Source organism: Triticum dicoccoides, chromosome 5B (genome assembly GCF_002162155.2).
Source record: "Triticum dicoccoides isolate Atlit2015 ecotype Zavitan chromosome 5B, WEW_v2.0, whole genome shotgun sequence".
Taxonomy (NCBI): domain Eukaryota; kingdom Viridiplantae; phylum Streptophyta; class Magnoliopsida; order Poales; family Poaceae; genus Triticum; species Triticum dicoccoides.
Window position 1 is genome coordinate 725999873 of NC_041389.1, and position 18985 is coordinate 726018857.

At 44.1% G+C, this 18985-nt stretch overlaps 1 non-coding gene across 1 annotated transcript; it reads right to left on the reverse strand.

The window, feature by feature from the left end:
- Window positions 1–8294: 8294 nt before the first annotated feature.
- Window positions 8295–8369, reverse strand: TRNAP-UGG. The gene has a single exon. It is a non-coding gene; the product is annotated as a tRNA-Pro (tRNA).
- Window positions 8370–18985: the final 10616 nt, after the last annotated feature.

Sequence of the window (18985 nt, forward strand, 5' to 3'; positions counted from 1 at the left end):
AAATGAAACATTTGATTTGTGTAACAGGAGAAAGATTTTCCACTCCTTAGCCATAAAGATATGTGGCCATGAAAAAGGGAGGGGATTCAGTGGAACAGGATTTGCCGGGCGGTAGAGTCGTGGAAACACTTGTTGATTCCTATTTTGGACCCTAGCTCCATGGAACAATATGCTACTGCGGAAACATGGAAGAATTGCAATCTTAGATCAAAACACTATGTGTGGAAAGCTTGATAAGGGTCAGTTACTTGTACATTTGATTAGTATGAGCCACTCACATCGTTTTTTAAGGATAGGTGGGAGTAGGACCCTACAATAAAGAGCAGATAGCCCACATGAATCATGGGAATAACAATACGAGGCCTTTGACGAGTAAAGGAGAAATGCAAGATTTGGATCCGCGATTCAACAAGTAGTTCGTGCTTCGTCGGCAGGGGAGACTATAGGCCATGAAAACCCACCCCTGGTATCTCCACCTGTGGATTGAGAGTCAAAAAGTGTGAATTTCGTATGTCCCGCTGGCACACGATTTCGATTACTTTTCTGGTTTCCCGTTTCGGAGATCCGATAATGGAATGCTAAATCGATATCTGGGGTCGAGCCAGGGTACTTATCCTCCCGTCTATAAATCAATGGCCAATAAAAGACCAAAGAGGTGATAAATCAAGGGGCGGACAGGAGCAGCATCGTAGCTAGGAACAGGTGCTGCACCATAGCTAGTAGGAAGAAGTACATCATAGCTACATTCCCCATAGGGTTGGCGCCCCTCTTCTCCAATACAAATTGAATCATAGCAAGGGCTAAGCTATCTTAAAACCTACTATCAATCTGTTTATAGAACTCAATACTACTATCCATGAGATCATCATAACAAAAACTAGAATTGCCCAGGGAAATAGGAATAGAAAGAAATCCAGGGTAACTTGTATCATGAGATGGGTCCATTCCAATTGGAATTCCGTACGGCTACAACTCTTTTTAAACGAGTCGAAGTCCAGTCTTGTCACTTTCCCATCATCCCTTTCCGCATCGTCCTTCTCTATTGGGGGCTCCCAACACCTTAGCCAATTCGTGCAGCATCTTATTCAGGATCTCGGTGCTCCCAAAAGTTGTGAGCGACTCCAGGAACAAGACTCTGCCACCTCTGTGCGTCACCGAATGAAGGAAGGAAAGAGCATGTCGTACATAAACCTGTATTTTTTCCATGTCGTCCGTATCTACACACGACACGATACATAAATCCTGCAACAGGAAGCACAATTTTGCTACTGGATCAACATCCACCGTCTTCTTCGGACTCAGACACAAGAACGAAACCGCCAAAAACATGAAACAGAACAAAGAGGAGTAGTACAGCAACTGAATCACAGTCTGACACCGTCGATGGTTGGCTGTCGTGAGGAGGGTGCATTGCAGCAGGTGCTAGTAGGATTTTGGTGTTGCTATGTTCTTGCCGCAGATGATGATATATGTAGATGGGTGAGGTTTTGGACTCGAGATATTGCTGGGAGATCACATTTGCCGTCGCATTCCAAACAATTCGTGAGCCGTTTAGCTGGTTTAGTGGACATTTGCCTTGTTGATCAACTGTTTGGTATACCCAGTTCTGTAGAATTGTTTTGTGCCTGGAACTCCGAACGACCCTTATACTGTTTTGCTTTCTGCTGCTTCTTGTTCTGCTTTGCCGAGAGAATTTCACCTCTGTGGAATGCCCTATAGCTATATTTAGCTATATTACTCCTCTAGCTATATTTAGCTAGTTCACCGCTGTATACGACCAAGGTTTACACCTGAGAGTCGTAGTAAATCCTTGCATTCATGAAACTGACCAGATGAGAACGAAACTGGTGGGAACAATCAACTATACGGCAGCTGCGAAGTTCTAGTTGGCTTCTGAAAATCAACTATGCTGAAATAGATTCTCTTTTGAGAGCCCTACATATACCGATCAAACATTCCATTTCATAATTGTCTGCTTTACTATCTAATAAGTTTGATAGAAGTCAAGGCGGGTATAGCTTCCTTTGATCCATACCGTAATATTCAAGCTGACTTTGTCAACTTATTCCCCTTTTTTCAGGTTGAATTGACAATGCTGTACTTTCTTTAACCATAGGAATCAGAATTTCGTAGGTAGAGGGGGCCAAGGTGCCAGAAACATGGATTTCATGGAAACAAGGTAATCCGTAGTTGGTAGCAGATGTTCCGCGGGATCAGATATCCTCCGTCTTGTCTCTGCATTCGAGGAATGCTTGTAGCTGTGCTAGGCGTGAGAAGAACTCTACAATACGATTTCTACGATTGGTACCAGATTGGAATTCATTCTCGGAACTCTCCTCTAGAGAATGGCCTGGCTAAAGAGAGTGATAGATCCATCGTGTCGTGTGGAAACTAAAGCTAGGCGCCGCTATTCGTCCTCAGTCATATTCTCATTTTGGGAAAAGGTATGGCTCATTCTGGGAAACGATCAGTAGTAGTGGTGGATGGCAGGTATGGAAGGATCCTGGCAAGTTCCTAACTGAGATTACCACCCGCCCTGCCCTGAGCTGACTTCTTTGCTAGTAGTGAAGTGCGTTTTCACTTAGCTGGAAAAGTCCATAATCCGATTTGACCTCGGGAGCCTGTCCACGGATCTGATCAAAGTATGATTCCCTAGTTCCAAAAGTCCTAAAGCCTATGGCGCCAAGCATGGGGAGTCCGCGGAGAAGAAAAACTCTATTTCGCTATGGGCCAAAACTAGTGTTTTTTTGGATTTCTAGTCTAGTTTAAGTGCAGGGCTAGAGAGTTCTCTTCTAGTATTCTTAGCTGACTGTCCGCTTGCTTGACTCGAACAAATAGCTTTTGTTTCCACAAGGGAGATCCCATTCCTCGAATGCAAAGGACAAGAAAGACGGATTCTGGCTAGAAGGAAGGGTTCTCGTATTGGTTCTTCTGGTGCGCTACTTCCTTGTGATGTGCCAGATTGGAATTGGTATCGGAATCCTGGTTGGTAGAAGGAAGCTTGGGTATTGCTTATTGTTGAAAGCACTCGTTTGTTCCGGCTCGTGATTTGAAAGCACTCGTTTGTTCCGGCTCGTGATGTGTCTGACGCATGCATAGAATCAAGATCTATTGAGACCAGGATGTTTGTTTCTTCCTCGAAACAAGAGATACGCTCTGGCTTATTTGCATTCGACCGGAGAACCTCACTTATCAACTGCCCTGGATTGGATCTACTTACGATTTGAGAAACTGGCTCCAGAACCCCTGTTTTTGATGCAGAATCGGTGGTTCCTTCTCTTTTTCGTGATTTCATCCATAAATCAATGGAAAGAGCACTTTATTCAGTGAATTGACACGTTCCTGATGCTTTTACAGTAGCAGCAGTCTCGGTAGCAGAAGTAGATCCGAGTGTAGATACCGGGATCATATCACCACTATTGACTATTTCAATTCATTCACATCTGCTCGTATCAATCAAAGTTTCCTATCAAGCAATCCCAGCAGCAATCAAGTTGGCACCCACTATATAAGATGCACTATTTCCTGATCTTGTCCCAAACCCAACTCGGCACTTTTAGACCCGGCCCTCCCTTCTCCGACAATATATGCATCCTTAAAGAAAAGAGACCACTCTCAGAACGACCCTTCGGAAAGCCCCACAACAAGCTATCCCAGAAGAAATTGTATAACTTGGCCAAAGTATTCACTTCCAGTTCCCTTTGAAATAAGATCATAGTAGATACTGTTTAGAAGGCTCACTCTCTCGTCTACAAAAAAGAGATGTGTGCATACTTCTTGGAGATTGACTCCTGCCGGTAAGTGCACACCCTCAGTAGTATCTCTATAGACTTTATAGAGTATTTCCAATTGATAAATGATTTGTTCTTTAAGAACATCTTTGGATATATCAGTTACTTGTGTTTCAACATTAATAGCATTTATGTGATGGATCATCCGGCCAGCCCTAACGGCGACAAGAATAGCTATCGACAATGACAAACCCAATGAGACAATATACTCAAATAGAATCGTTTCCATAAAAATCTGCCATCATTTTTTTAGTCATACTTGTCCCTTAGCGGACTCATTCTTGTCTTGCTTCATCTAAGGAGTGATAAGTGCCAGGAGTCTGCCTCTAGCATCAATACATGTCCTAGTTACGAACAAAGAAGTGGTGCTGTCTCCTTAGCGTTAGCGGCCTTATGCCTATTTCAGTATACGCCCGTGTCAATATGTCTAGACTTACCTATACCCATGCTTCCTTCTTCTTTGACTAGCTTGCTTCCCCTATCAAATAGAACGGGAATGACTGCGTGCTTGGCCATCGTTAGTAAGCCCGCGTAGGGTAGGACCATCATCGAGCAAATGTTCCTTCAAAGGCGCGCAGCGTGCTATGGCAGATTTTCATCCCGCAAGAGGATGCGCCTAACTAAAACGCCGAAAGGCAGTGCAGCCCAATCTGTTGCTTTGCTTGTTGGGTCTACTTTTTGAAAGTTTCTTTGTTCGTAACATTAGTAGTTACTCACTGCATTAGTAGTTACTCACTGGGTGGGTGCACCAACGGCTTTCTAGGAATTTGAGTTGCTCAATACGGACGGAAAGATTCTTTCGTGAAATAAAAGAACGGCAGGTTGATGAGGGAAAGGAAACCAGATCTTTTTTCTATGGTATGGCCTGGGTGGCCTAAGCGAAATCCCGAGATATGAAGGAGCCGATCAATCTACCCGCCCGAGGTAAGCTTGCTCCTCACTTGAGTTGAAGCTGCCTCCGCTCCCTGCCGTCATACGGATTGATTTACTTTATCTTGACATACGCTACGCATATATTTGCTAGAGATATCAATCGAAATAAATAGGAGCTTTCTGAAAATAGAAATCGATATATCCATGGTATTGAATGGACAAGAATTGAATGGGATTGTGGCACCCAGTGATACACTACGCCATGTTACAAACAAAGAAATGATCAAGAATTTCATTATGGCATGGCGCTATAGGCCATCGATTCGGTTATAGGAGTAGACGCGGGCAATGGCAAAGAGGAACATTTGGATGGACGACCTCCAAGACACGAGTCACTACTTTAGAACTACGTTATTCCATGGCGTCAGGTACACATCCGGGGTTGAAGAAGGGATGCATATCAAATAAATGCGATCTAGATCCCTTTAACAGATTAGCAGCATCTTCGCATTCCAAGTCGAGACTATTATGATTACCTACCGAATTGGAGGAATCAAAGATCCTTACTTGAGGAACTTAACTGGCACTCTACTGATTGGACTTTACCGACTTCAGAAACCAGACAAGATTCTATACCGAGCTGACCTATCAACCAGACGGACTTGAACAACTGACCTGTCTGCTATTGTTATTGCCGGGCCTCCAGACCATACCAATTCATCGAGTTAGAAACCGGACCAGAGCTATTAACCGACTTGACGTGCTTTCCTGACTGACAGACCGGACAGACCAATCCAACGAACTGACTTTGCTAGCTTATCGAGCCGAGGAGACAAGACGGATCCATATAAGGATACCAGCAACCCGAAGAGAAGAACCCCAGTTTATTAGAGAGATCCGTTCTATTTCACTAGTTGGGTTTCTGTCTCGGCCTGGCATCTTTGGACAAGAATAAGAAGTATAAGTAGCAGCTTCCTATTCCTTAGTACTTTCCTGTAGTGCAGTTTCTCAAACCAGTGCTTTTCCTGGAATGGATAGAATTCCTCAACTCTAGGAAAACCTGGTATGACAAATTCCGTATAATATGCAAAATTCCGTTTCCGTATAAAATAAATAAGTAGACTAGCTCTGGACCGGAAATCGAAACCCTGTAAACAAAAGACAGGACAGGTATGAATCACTAAACCTGAGAGCTTCCTTCTCTTCTCCCAAAGCCAACTCTGGATTTTCCTCCTTCCGGCAAAGTCAGAGTGATGCTATCTCTCCTCTCCCCGGCCCTCCGGGATGAAGAATGTCCAACATCCTCTTCTTGGATACCAGATTCCATCCTTATCCACCTGGCTAGAAGCTGGCTAGAAGATAGAATTTCTTGGAATGAGTATCTTTGAGGTGTTTACGTAACTCATCCAGTCCAGAAATAGCTTGACCTGTCCAATTTCGAACGAATCAAGATATCCTATCGTTCCGGTAGCTATAGTAGCTATTTGTTCTTCCACTGGGAGAAGGTTTGATTGGGATTGTTTAAGCAATTCCCATCATAAAAACAATGGATTCTGGCTAGTTTTATCGAGAGCAGAGGCGAATAATAGGCTTGTCACTCTGCGAATTGAGCTAGTTCCTATTTGGATTTGCCAGCTACTTGTTTCATTGCGGCACATTTGAGCCGCTGATCCTACTCCGGAAAGTGAAATACCCACATGAATAGCAGGTCGAATTCCGCCATGGAATAGATCCGCAGATAAGAAGATTTGTCCATCTTGGAGATTACATTAGTAGGAATATAGGCGGAAACCACTCCAGTTGGGCATACTCTCTTCGCCTAAAAGAGAATTGCATTGAGTGGCTCTTTCTAAAAGGCGTGAATGCCAATCAAATCAACCCTATCCTTATGGAGAATAGAGATCCACCCACCCACCTTCTATATTCTCCCATCCCCGAGGGAAGACCACGCACGGCCGAGAAAGAAGTGTCTCGTATTCAGCAGCTCGCCTAAGTCCTAACATTAGTGGAAAGAGTAAGATAAGAAAGCTTAAGCGTGGTAGCCCACAGACCAAATATGAGAAGTTATGTTTTGAAAGCTTCTTATTGAGTCTAGTACTATCCTTTGGAAATTCTTGGTCCTCAGATCTGATACCATAACCAGCATCTACATGCTCATGCTGCAAACTATCACATAGGTCCTATTTCAGGTTCATTTACTTTCTCAAATAAGTAACTTTGTCTAATGTTCCCCGAACAAGTAGTTAAAACAACCACCCCCTGATCCGAAAGGAATGGGTGTTCCTGAGGCTTATTCAAAGGGCTTTCTAGTGAGTTAATGGGGAATGAGGGTATCACCCATAACCAGTTTGAAGATGCAAAAATTATGTTCTTGTCAAGGAGGGGGATTAGCTACACAACCAAGGAAGGCCTTTTTAGATTATTAATATTCTGACTGCTTTTCACTCTTGTCTAGATCTTGCTTTTGCTTAGAGGGCAGGCCGCAGGACAAAGCAAGAGCTTGAATGCGAGGGGCGCTGCGAATGTTTGCTTCGAAGGAGCCTGTGAGCCAGCGATAATTAGACCCGTTAGTTAGTAGGGACAACTTGAAGTAGGGACAACTTGAATACTCCGCCTATGTCTAATCATCCACTCAACCAGCCAATGAAACGAATTGAGATGAAAGTGATCGAAAGTTATCTCCCGTAGAAGGAGCTATGTTTGCGAAGGATCGAAGAGAGCGTTGAGGGCGCTAGCAACAGCGTGTTTTTTTCAACACAAGAAGTGCCGATCCAAGCTTTAAGAACTCAATCGTCCGTCCGACCGAATCACTCGTTTATGGCTCTGATTCCAAGTCAGGGTTTAAAACAGCGGTGACCCAGCTAGTTGAAAAGTTTTTACTTGGAACACCAGACATGAGAGCCAGCTACAGAGACAGCTAATGATATCAAAGTTGACGAAACAAGAGAGTTTCATTCAATTCTTTTCAGAGTGTACGCCTATGATCAATAGTTCCTTATGTAAAGGATATTTCCCTTCTCATATTCTATTCGAGAGTTCTCAGTATTTAGCAAAGCTGTTCCTATCTAACGGAGGGCTATTGGATCAAATGAAAAAACATTGTTGAGAAATAGTAGCCACCCAAAGTAGAGGGAATCCAACCTTGCCCAGTCGATGCTCAAGTGGCCCAAAGAAGCAATCTGAAAAGGGAAGAGCTTGTTCTGAAGGAACCGCACTCAAAGGGAATGTTTACTTTATCAAATCATTCTTACTCCTTGGTTACCCCTGATGAAATGAGCCTATTCATTTGACCATTCACTAGTTTGTAAACTGCGCCTACTTCATGCACAGAACTCCGCTCTACTGGAGGCTTGGCATGCTCGAAAAGAAAAAAAGCGGAGTCAATCTTTTCAAATTCCTTGCGAACAATACCGAAGACTTGCGGCGTGTAGTTGCTTGCGTGAGATTTCTCAAGATTGTAGAAAGGGGTTTTTAAAACAGGTTCCTTCCGTTTGAGAGGCTTTGCAATCCAACTCAGTCTCCTTTATGTGCGCGCACACGCAAGCCAAGTTTCACTTTTAATACCCCTGCCTTCCCGACCACGGATAGGCTGCGGGGCTTTGCACTTCGGCCCCATTTGTGAATACCACATCAAGGTGACAGGATTCGAACCTATGGCCCTCTGTACCCAAAACAGATGCGCTGACCAGACTACGCTACACCTCGTCCCCCCCTCAGAACATATGGATCTACCCGATCGATAAAGAAAAGAACTGCAGCGCTGTCGCCCACCCCGCTTTGGGCACGGGGAGGCGAGAACCACCGCTTTTAGGAAAGAAGCCTACAATTTGAGTCTCGTCTCGTTTCACTTGCATTTTATTTCGTTTAGTCTCGTTCTGAGAGTGGAATCGAACCACTCACTCCGTTTGGATTTCGAGTCCAAAGGGCCCAGCCAGCGAAAGAGGATTTACAGTCCCACGCAGCCTGCCAGAACCTTTTTCTTGCTTGATTTTTATACGATTTTTTGAGCAACTAGCGCGAAAGCCGTTGCGCGTTAGCGCATCCATTTTCTTGCTTGATTTTTATATGATTTTCTGAAGTGATCTGTCCAACTAAGTAGAAAAGGACACTAGAGTGTGGCTACACGTGGTATAGGGTTGCTCGTCCCGCCTGGTGTTTAGAAATGACATCCAATCTTTTGGTACCTATCATATATTCTAGGTGGATAAACTTATTTTTGATCAGCATCAATGGGAGATCTGATGTTTTAGAATGACCTTCCCCCGATCAGAGAAGGGGTTTGGTCTGGAACGGATTGAGACGGAAAGCGGTAATCAATCGCCGCGTGGTGGAACGCTTGTTGGAGAAGGGTAAGCGCCTCCATGTCGTAGGGGTGGGTAGGCCAATAGAAGACTAGGGAACTTAGCCTAGCCACTCAGTTCTGCCCCGAGCCAAGTCTATTTAGTGTCAGTGAACACATACCACTATCTATATATAGGTTTTTCTTTTTCGTAGAGGTTGTCGCTTAGGTCCTTGGACCCTTCCTTCATGAAGCTTGAGGAAGCACTCACTTTTCTATCCACGTCATTCTTGGTTCTGCACTTAGTCTTGAACCTGTGTTGGTTTGGGACGTCAATCTCATTCGTCAGCGGTGTGTGCCGCGTACTATGATTGCTTTCTTCTTGCTGTCAAATCCCAGTCTATCTTTCACTGAGCTTCCTTCGCTTGGAATTCAAAGTCCAAAAAAAAGAAAGAAAGCGTACTATGAGGTATGAATGATCAAATGTCTACGGGTGTCATTGAATATCATAGGGTACGAACTTCTAAGGTCATGGCATAGGGTATTGGATAGGCTGGTCCGCTGGTCGAAGTCATTGCAGGGTTTGCTACGGACAGCTATTGTTCCTGGGCATTTCCTTTCTCTCGTCATCACGCCAACATACACAAGTCTTGCCTTCACAGGGCCCCACCTTGACTTGCCATCATGGCTACACTATTTTCATCAAAGCAACTCTTCTTAAGAAGACCCCTTGGTCCCCACAACGAAGTTCCTCCATAGAGAACCCAACTGCATAGCACCATCGCAAAGGTTTCTTCGTAACTCGATTAGTCTCACTCAAGAGAACTCATCTACACGGAAGGTCTTTTAAGTGCGAGTTGTACCCGCACAGAAGTTCTGCACCCTCAACTACACCAGGATGCCCCCTGCAGTAGCATCACAACTTTTCTCACCATGGACAGCTCGCCAGTCTTCTTGCATCAGCCACACCTAATTACAAATGACCTTGGCCTCTCCATGCTCGTCATTTACATTTAAACTGCACACCCCCTTGTTGAGGTCTTACTCCAAAGGTACGGCCTCTAGCACATGAGCATTCCTCACTCAAGTCATCGACACCCTCGTCGATGTACGTGTTGAAAGAAGAAATTCCACTATCTCTCAAACGAAATGAGGTTTTTGAACTCCTATATAACAGAGTTTCATTGATGCCAAAGGGGGTTTTCCTCAAACGATTGGAACCAGAATAAAATAAAAAAAGAATGAAAGAGTCAATCTATCTTAGTCAAGGCGCTCGCTCTGCCACAAAGGGAGGCACTGGCAAAATCTAAATAGAAAAGAGATGTTTCCAATTAAACCATAGATGTCCACTTCATACTTATAGTATTCTATTTCGGCTTGCTTGGGTTCATTCAAGGCATCTTCATATCTATTAAAGAAATCAATCAGCTCCTAATTAGGTCCCCCAAGGTGAGCGAAGTGACGTTTTTATTTCTCTTCCTTCGGTCAGAAAAAAAAGATTTCTAGGACCGGATGCATAACAAGAAAAGACAGAATAGTAGTGGTGTCTGCGCGCAAACAATCTTAGAACTGAGCTCTTGTAAAGGTGGGCGTTCCTACGCTCAAAGCCCATATCTCAGATGCATGCCCATTGGAATAGCCCATCACCAGGATGAAATTATCCATTTAGCGCAGTTCCCCTTTCCTCTCTTCTTATATAAACTTCACATCCTAAACACCAAAAGGAAGGGAGAAGCGAACTCGACCTGGTGGTTTTTTATCATTTCATTGACCTTCGAACCGCTCTTGCCCTCCCCTTTCACTTTCTTTCCTAAATGTGTGACTGATACCAATCCCTATGTTGTACACTCTTCCACTAACTAGAGAGAACCAAGCCTGAAGTAGAAAGAACCAATTACAAGTGTTCATAGTGGTCTAAGAAAATCAACCCTGACCGTGAAGGTTCCTAGTGTTGATACCAGTTGTTGGAGATAATGGAAGGAAGCAACAAAACAGATAGAGGATCCAATGTAATCTTAACTACATCTCAGCTCTTATACAAAAGCTTATGTTACAATACATGGTACCAGTCCAATTTATAGAAAATAGCAAACCGACACAAAGTCATTATCGACTCAAGTAACAACTATTTCTATTTTGTTCACAGCTCATTCCTAGCTAAGACATAACGGCGGGTAGGCAAACAACTTGATTCAGGTCAATACAATACTCTTCTTCGAACTTACAAGCTTGGGACACAAGCGTAAACTGAAAAAGAAGTAAGACCAGGTACACTGCTAAACATAAGTATAAAGAGGTGGAAGGCTGGCTGTGCTTGTGCTCACCTACAGGTCTGTCCCAGCATACAGTATTGAAAAAGACTGTCTCTTATTTTTGATTTGTCTGAATCAGCGTATATTAACTAATACTACTTTATCCAGTCAATAATGAATTGAAAGGTCGTCTTTAATTCAAAAGTCCATAAGCAAGCAAGGAACGGAAGGCATGCTAACTACACTATAGAGTCAAGAAAAAAAACGACACTGCAAACCAAACTACTTGAGTAAGAATCAAAGCTTATTGAAGATGCTAGAAAATCTATGAACAAGTACCAGGTTAGTAATTCAATTGTGATATCTTCTGCAGCGTTTTCTCTCTGTTGCTATTCTCAGCACTTTGGAAAGTATCTATGCAAAGGAATTAGTATTAAGAATAGCTTGGTTTGGTGCAAATGTAATATAAAAAAGGCATTCCCCTATATGCTGTTAGATGTACCGCAAAAAGGTCAAGTTAAAGAAATATTAGGAAAATTGTTTCGGCTGTCTGTGCTATCATTTTTCTGGAAGCTTTTAAGCCTGTTGTCCAGATGTTGCTGCCTAAAAGTAGTTCTTTTAAATTGTTTTTTTGTGGTCTTGTTCTCTGTATTGTTTTTGGAAACAAAGTACTCTGTATTGTTCATATGCTGAACTTCATAGTTGGAGGTAGCACAGCAGCAGCAGCTACTCTCACCAGGTGCCTTTCGCCAAGGATACCGTCAACCGATTAAACCTTTGCTAATGGTGGAATTGCCAAACCTTTGCCCATGCTGAAAAAGGAGCCAAGTCCGATTCAATAATTACCTTTCTTTTGTCTCTATCTTTGGACTGAATCAGAATCAGAAGAAAAGCAAGGCTATCCTTCGTTGCACACCTAATGGAAAGCACTGACTAGATTTCCGATGAAGGAAGCCGTCTACTAACCGGAATACTACAGCAGAGGACAAAACTAGGGACTTCGAAAACGAGGATAGTTTGCCAGGTAGGGACACCGTTGTTCGAATTGAAAAAAGATACCTTTCCCCAGAGAGATAGGATTCGAAAACAAACCATTCATGAAACTCATGCAGGAGCATGCGGTGGTCACATTCATGGACATGCGCTAGCTAAGAGAACTTCTTAAGTTAGGGTACTATTCTATTGGCTGGCTTACTATGGGGAAGGGGAGAAGGCAAGCCGCGTATGGATTGATCCCTAATTCAGTTCTTTTTTCGTGGTTTTTTTTCCATCTCACAACTTCCATTTCTTGAGCCGACCTTGCCCGCAGGAGGTATGATTCCGATCTTTGAATCGAATTGGATTTTTTGTCTTAAAGTGAGGGCGATGAGTGGGGAAGGAAGCTGACGATTTTATTAGTGTGTAAGGTGGCCCCGAGAGCTGAACCAAAGCCGGCTGTTTCGAGACCAGGGAGCTTTAACAGTTTCTACTTAAACTATGTGTTCAGCTATGTGTTCAGATTATGCTATTTTATTAATAGCTTTCGGTCTCGATTCGCCCTTACCTCGGAGAGATCAACTACTCCGCTTAGGCAAAAGATTGAAAAAGTCTGTATCTGTCTACATGTGCCTCCGTCTATGTTACCCCTTCCCCGGAAAGGAGATTATACGTTTAGTAAAAAAACGAGAATAAAAAATCAAAAAGAAAGAAGAGAAAGAACTGGGAGTTGGCGCCTACATAACAGGTAGCTTGCTTACCAAGCCGTCCTGGCAAGCTCCTATAGTTCTCTTATTACTCTTGACTTGACTTATTAATAAGAAAACTACTCACTAACAAAATGAAAGACGATCTAGAATCTACCCAAGAAGATAGAGAGTCCCACATACGAGAAAAGGTCACAAATGGAGTTCAACCAAGTAACATTGCAAAGGTATAATGATAGTAGGTCGAGATATCCCCGCCCTCCAAACCGGACGTGAGGGTCTCCCCTCATCCGGCTCTCCGCAGGGGAATCTCCACTCACTGCTTCCCCTAATATCCTCCCTTTACCACATCATGGGGGTTTACAGGAGATCCCAGAGACTCGCTCGGAAAGGCTGCTATACCAAACATTATTACTTAACTACAAAGAAAGAAAAGACTATAGTAGTCACTAGACTGACTATAGTAGTCCGTCCGGCTGCTCTTGCTTAAATCATTACTCTTCATTCTCCCGTGCTCTAGCAATTGCGCTCCCTAGACCACTACCATTTAGTTAGGTAGGGACAATCAATCCATAGTTACGGGAATAACGGAATGCATGGGGATAAAAAATTAGAAAAATGCAGATTTTCTATGAAATCCTTTCTTTCCATAGATGTATCTGGTCTGAGATGGTACAGTACTCTATGAGAGGAATGCAATGGGATGGATGGTAGAGGGCTGCCTGCACCCAAAAGCGATGATTCACTTGTCCCCTTGTCTATAGGGACCTTGTGGCATACAACCGCCACGACTCCTGCGTTATAGCCACCCCTTTCTCTCTTTCTTTTGACTGCCTCGTGGACGGACGAAAGAAGGGAAGTTACAGAAGGGGGCAGTGAAGGCTCGCCAAGTAGACAGCAAGCCCCCACCCCGTCAGTCCTGTGTTGCCGTAGCGTGCCCTACTTCAATAAGGTATTACCTCGCCGATTTTAAAGGGGATGGGATTGGATTCATTCACTTGCATTCCTGCTAGCACTACAAAAAGCTCCGGTCTTAACGCCCCTACGGAAGCTGTGCAGCCTTTCCTCGGGTTCGTAGAGTCGGGTTTCCCGTTTACCCACAACGGAGGAGCCGCCCCCACCAACCAAAGCAGGTAGGCGGCCACGGTTCATAACGCACTCTTCGCACAACAGATCCACTTTGAAGTTGACTTATTCGCTCGGCCAATCGTCGGAATGTGTACGAGATACCATAAGGGCCCAACATCTCAATAGCACCCTTGTCTAAAGCTTCGAATGAGACTGAATATCCGAAACGCAGGAACGATCTGACTAGAAAGTCATTCAAAACTTGATCGAAGAACCAGCGTTTATTGAAGAAGCTATAGAGTCGATTACAAAAAGTACTAGTTTGAAAGGCTCGTTGGAATTGATCCGCTACGAGATTTACATTATACGCTAGAGAAGCACCTAAAGTACTAAACAGAATAGGTATTAGTTTTGTAATGGTTGGGGCAGCAAACTCGGATTCGGCAAGAATCTCATTTTTTGGTAGTACAAAGGGGGAATTGGCCCAAAAATTGGATAGGGGTAAAGACGCAGCCGGGTGCCGGTGGCTTATTCAAGTGCCCCCCGAACCGCGCGAAATGGTCGCCTATTACAGGGCTCACAAACTCTGCCTGGGGTGGGGCTACCTATTATTCGTAGGCGGTACGTACGGCGCATGCAGGGCCTCGGTTTGCTGCGTGGACTGTCTATGCATTTCCTATAGAGTGTAATGGAACCCAGCTCAGCTCCGCCGGGCCAAAAGAAAAGAACAGAACAGCCGGAGGCGAAGAGTAGAGTATAGCCAAGGGGCTTTCGTCGTCCGTAAAGGACCTAACGGAAGACCGTGCTCCGAAGTGTGCACTTCGAGTTTTGTTTTAAGGACACTTGGCCTTACCCCTTCATTTTGAGCCATGTCTAGGTAGAATCGGCAAGATTGAACCGAGGCCCGCCCGGGCACCGCCGGGGGACAACCAGACCAACCAGTAGGCTTTCTTTCCGAAGTTTCCTCCCGGGGCCCTTAAATCATTGAATTCATAGGAATAGGGGCGTCCCAGGCAGTGGTTCATTCAATGAGAAATAAAGACAGGAGGGCAGGATTCGTCGTGTCGGGCTAATTCATTCTGGGAAAAAAGGGGGAAGGGAGTCACCTGAGCTATGCGAAGGGAAGGAAGTCGTGGGCTGAGCCGGAGGTCACTTTTCCCGATCCATCCCGAAGGGTTTTTTCCCTCTCTCGCCCCATCATCGTACCCAGTCCTGCTATCGGCTCAGCCCTATCTATTCATCTCTTTTTTTTTACATGGAGATTTTTTGGATCTCTCTTGTTCATAGATCTTGAAAGCGGATCAATAGAAATTTCTCAAAGGATCTATCTATAGAAAGATCTAGATCTCTATCATCATCTATCTCTATATCTAGATATGGAAGAACCCTCGAAGCCTGTCCCCGACGACGATGCCACCTGGGCGAAAGGAAAGGGGCCGCCATTCTCTTTCTTTCCTCAATCGTTCCGATCATTTCTCTCATTCCCTTTTGTTTGTTTTTTCGGGTTGGTTCGTTTCCTCCTCCTATCTACGCAATTCTCTGTCTTTGTTTGTGATCATCTTAGGCGAAAGGATAGGTATAAATTTTGTGGAGGGGCGGCTGTGAAAGGGCGATTCCCCCTTTTCCATTGAAGTAGGGAAGGGGGTGATTGATCTTTTTTTGAATCAGGCCTTACTGACCAAGTGGTGGTATAAGCTTCATTGCGGATGAAAAGAAGTCCTTGTGAGCGGAGCTACAAAAGGAAGTTCAAGCTCAAGAAATCCTCTCAATAGGGATTGGGCAAGCAAGCTGTTTGTTTATTTGATCTTACCCGGTTGTGAGACGGGACGTGAAGTCAACCAAGTACATGTGTGTTCATAGTGTCCCCGACACCTTCCTCCTAGCTGAGTATGGATGCTGAAGTTAGCTGGAGTGTGGGGCTAGTGTGTGGTAGATGGAACTCCTATTTACCGCATTTCTTCTTGCACTTCCAACTTGAAGAGGAAGAAGCATCTCTCTTTGCATCTTCAATAGATAGGAAAAAGGATCTTGACCTGAAGCCTTCGACCAAAGAAAGGGAGACTTGGTGAAGTCAGAGGTGGTTTTCCTTCCCTAGATTCATGGAAGGACTTTTTGAAGTTTGAGTGAGGAAGGAAAGCGGGAAAGGTCCGATACAAAGGAAAGGGTTGCGAGGCTTAACGATTTAGAATATAGCTGTTGAGGTGGCACCTGTTCCCCCGGGGCAGGGGTATATGCCCGTAGCTTTCTTCTGTCACTTCTTTCAGATCAATGAAGTGGAAAAGTAATAGAGTAAGGGACCCTTGTTTACAAAGAAAGCTGTCACTCCAAGAACTCGAAGTCAAGCATCTTCGGGAATATCCAGATTAGTCTTCAACTAGAGAAAGGATAGGAATCTCCTTTGCTGAGTTTTCTTCTCCAGCGGATGTAGTGGTAAAAGATTCTATTCTTTCCGCGGTCTAGTTACGTCTTTCCTCTCCCTATCTAAAGAGCTCTATTAACATAGACCCTCTCCTGACTCTCTGTCATTTTAAGAAAGCAGCAAATCCTTCTCTCTATTCTACTATCCGATCTCGTCTGTTGAAAATCGATCTGAAATATGGTCATATCTTCGTTATCCCAATAGTAAACCTTCTTACTTCTCTTCGCATCTCGAAAGACGCAAAAGATCTGTTATTAGCTTATTTATAAGCTGTCGAAGGTCCTTAAAAGCCTTGATTTGTGGCTTACGGCTTACTTGCCTTTTTCCTTAAAGCCTATATAGACAGACATAGACTGAGGGCATTCTGGGCATCCATGCTCCTGGCAATGGCAAGATCCGAGATGTCAGTTGCTTGTCTTCAAGCCTCAACCTTATTCTGACTCCTACTAGGGCAACCAGGTTTAAGTTAAGCCCGAATAGCTTAGTTTTCCACTTCTCTTCCGACACAAGCTTCTTTGCCAAGCCTTCCCCATCAACTGGAAATCCAGTAAGAAAGGCAAGGGGCGCAACAGCAAGGCAATCTCAAATCATAATGGGAGTTTTATTTAGGTTTATTTAGATAGATTCTCCTTTGGGGTTGTTACAGAATCGGTTCTTCAAGAAGGAGCTCTTAGTACGGTGGATGCATCGAATGCAAGCTGTAAGGAAGAATAATTCTCTTAGCAGACAAGAATGAAATTCAATTAGTCCCACACTTCCCGCAGGAATCGAAGAGTACGCAAGCACATTCATTTAATGGGAAAGCTTTCCTTGGCTAGGCCCCTATGAAGAAAGATGCCAATTCCCAAAAGCAGTAGCAATAGCAATAGCAGTAGGAGTAGCATTAGGAATTAAGACCGTCAGGCCTCATTCATCAAAGTAGCAGTCCTTAGGTGCTGAAAAAGAGCCCAGATTCCCCGCAACAAGCTTGGAAAGGAAGTAGACACGAAGGGAGGAGTTCCGCTTAGCCTTTGCTCCTCTTTGATAGAAGTAGCTCTTTTGTTTGCCAGAATGGCTTGTTAGCAAGAAAATGCCTTCTTAGGAAGTGAAGAAGAATACGCCTGCTTGAGAATGCCCTCTTGTTGTTCTCGAAAGATGGAGGGGGGCAGATTTCACTAAGGAAAGGAACTGAACTAATGGACGAGGAGGAAGAGAATATAGAAAAATTGCCGACATTCAAGCATACTATAGATGTTCCAGAACTGCTAAAGGGAAGTTCTAGTAGAAAGGACAACTAAGCGAAAGGCCTTCTTAGAAAGGCCGAGTGACAGGTAATGCCCTATTTCCTAACAGTGAAATCTAAGATCAGACAAGAAAGAAGCTAAAGGCTAGGCAAAGAAGATGAGGGAGAAATCGTAGGTGAAAACGTTGGGTTACCAACTCGGGTGGGTTCTCACACCAAAGTCCCTTTGTTTCGGGCAAGCCCAATTACAAACAAAAGAGAAGGTCGGTCCCGTACTCAAACCAAATCAGAAGGGCGGTACTCACTCGGATGGAAGAATCCCAGGTCGGTCCCATACCCGAACAAAGGCTAGACCGAAGGTCCCGTCCCACGGGTTAGGTGCTTAGCTGAAGGTGGAAGGCGAAGCCAAGGCAAGATCAAGGGTTGAAAGACAATATAGAAGAATTCCATCTCCCCTATTTGTTCCATTCTCAATGGTTGGTCAAGTTGAGATGAACTACGGGAATCTATATATGGACTTCAAGGTCAATCAACCAATGCAAGGAAACTCGACGGAATTTGTTTTTTGATGGATTCAAGCAAAGAATGAGAAGTATGGCTTGGCTAGGGAAGCAGTAGTAGTGGCAGAGGTCGAGATTTGAGATGAGAAGAGGGCTGAGTCGTCTAGCTTTTATTCCAAAATCACGTATCACCGATCAGCCTATTCGAGAGGAGCTGCTTGCCTTGCCCACTTCAATAAGGAAGACTCCATCCATCTAACCCATATCCATTGGAACCAGAAGCGAGTGGTAAAGTCACCCTTTGGCTAAAAAACGATTTGTATGCATGGCGCAACACACACCTCTGCAAAAGAAGAGAAAGAACGGAAAGAAGCAGGCCCACAAGACGACAAGTGGATTGAATATCCTTTGCTTTCATCACCGGTGCTATTGAATCCGCATTTAGAAGAAAGAGCTCCGGGACTGAATTGCTTTGAGTGGGGCTTGCCCATTAATTAGATCACCTGAGTAAGCCAAGAAAGACGAAAGCGATGGATGTATGTGACAAAGAGAACTTATGAACATGAAAGCCAGCCTGTTCCCTAAATATTTTAGGAAGCGAAGAAGACAGAAAAAAGTTCGGTAATCTTCTCCCTTTGGTAGGCATTTACCCAAGGCACTGATATTATGAGTCTCTCGATTATACGTGAAATAGGGAGTTTGAGGTCTTATTCGTCTTTCTTGGCCTATGTGAATATGAGCCAATTCCGGAAAGTGAATAATTCACTATTGAAAGTGCAAGTCGACGTTCCTGATATGAAAGTGAAAGTGGAGTGAAATCTGGATATGAAGGTTCAAGTCCAGTTCCAATCTGGATATCAAAGTGCTGTTCAATCGTCGAAAGTGATCTCTCTTTTGTT